This window comes from Brassica oleracea, chromosome C7, assembly GCF_000695525.1.
Source record: "Brassica oleracea var. oleracea cultivar TO1000 chromosome C7, BOL, whole genome shotgun sequence".
Classification (NCBI taxonomy): domain Eukaryota; kingdom Viridiplantae; phylum Streptophyta; class Magnoliopsida; order Brassicales; family Brassicaceae; genus Brassica; species Brassica oleracea.
In genome coordinates this window covers 37,674,427-37,676,469 of record NC_027754.1, presented here as the reverse complement: position 1 = coordinate 37,676,469, position 2,043 = coordinate 37,674,427, and positions in this window count along the sequence as shown.

The window sequence follows — 2,043 nt, the reverse complement described above, 5'->3', positions numbered from 1 at the left end:
GAGCTTACTTGGTATAAGGGAGTAAGTACAAAGACTATTCCATCAGGGAAGAACAAGTCTTTATCTGAGGCTAACCCACCATCTGAAATCGTCAAACATAACTTTGGATCTGAGAATTTATGGGAAAAGCCAACGGTGGCCCAGAGATCGTACAACTGAAGAAAGCCCATAAGTGATAGAATATCAGGAGGAGGGTCAGGAGGAACCGGAGGATCAGGAGGATTTGACCGGAGAGCAAACCTAAAACTTGAATCTGGCGGATCTGAGGGAGGGCGTGGAAAGGAAGCTAGATCTGCTACGAGCGACGCCATAGACGGAGAAGAGGAGAGTGAAGACGAAGAAGCTTCTCGTTGATACGCGTGAGGCGAAACCAACGGCGGCGAAAGGGTGGTGAGACCCTAATCACCTTTGCTATCGTTCTTTCATAGAGATCGTTTTTTTTTTTTCTGAGATTTTGCACCTATTGTCATAAACACCATTTTTAGTTTGACGTGAGCTATTTGTTATGTATTTTGGTATTGTTTTAGTAAGCAACCACCAATCCACCTATATTGGTTCATTTTCGATGTACACGTGTACTCGTCAAAAAGTATACACAAAAATAACCTATATGTGTACAACTTCTTCACATATATTAGTTCATTTTCGATGTACATGTGTATTCGTCAAAAAGTGCACACAAAAATAACGTATATGTGTACAATGTTTACATGTGTACATTATATATTACTAAGGCAATGTATCGTAGAATCATGTATTTTCATTTTGTTTACAATTTTCACATGTACAATGTTTTAATACTATATATGTGTATATCGCTTTACATATCCACATGTACAAAAGAGTATGTGCCAACTGGCTGTACAACGGTTTACATATCCACATGTACAAAAGGGCTGCGCGAATTGGATGTACATCGATTTATATATCCACATGTACAAAAGGGCGGTTCAACTTTTCTTCCTTACAAACCATTTAAAACGATGTAATCCAAATTCTAAACTTCAAAAAAATTAATCTGAAAATTAACTCACAACAATGAGCAACAAATCAAAATTAGTGGCTAACTAGTGACATCAAGCCACAAGCATAAAAATCACCATTTTTGTTCTCAAGTTTATGGAGACAGTTGGAGGCACGTCAGAAAGGAACGAAGGTCATGACGACGATGAATTACCACGAGGAAGCTTGAGTTGAGACACAATGAGGATAGAATCGAACTGAGAATGCGACGAACTAGTTTCAATCACAACAAAGCACCACAAAGAAGACAAATGTGGCGGCTCGAAAATCGAGCTTGACTGAGGTTTGCCAGCGTTTTCGGAGTAGAAGCAGAGGACAGCAAAAGAAGCCAAAGTCGCTATAGTTGAAACGACCTCCTTCGTTGATGTCGGTGAGGTATACATCACCATTACAACACTATCAAAGATGTAACTTGACATATATTAAAAGATAGAAAAAAAATGTAAATAATAAGTAAATATAATTTTTTTAGAAAATATAAACTGAAACAGCAAATTTCATTTTACAAAAAAGATGCAAAGCTTAGGAGGAGGAAGACAATGAAGAGAAATACATGGGCCCACTTTATTGTGGTTGTGGTTAAATTCCGACAGAAAAGAAAATATATATTAAATATAAAGAGTGATTGGTTAAGCTGTAACTGTAAAAAATTTACTTTAGAATTTAGTCCGTATGATTTTTTTATTTAGCTTTAAAATTTCTTACAGTCAAAAAGATGAGGCATGTTATAAAAATAATGGAAAAAATCTCTATTTATTCATAACATAGAAGTTTCTTATATAGGAGATTACACCGTCATAGATAAATGGAAAGATTACAAATCATAATCTCTTGGTTATGAGCCATCCACAATCTGGTTCATAACACTCCCCCTTGGATGTCATAACCATTTAGAGCTTGTAATGTGCTTTAATGTTGCCTGATTAAAACCTTACCAGGAAAATTTAATTGGGACAAAGCCATGGTGAAGGAAAAAGAGTACAACACACATTACTCCCCCTGATTTGAACATCACTGAAG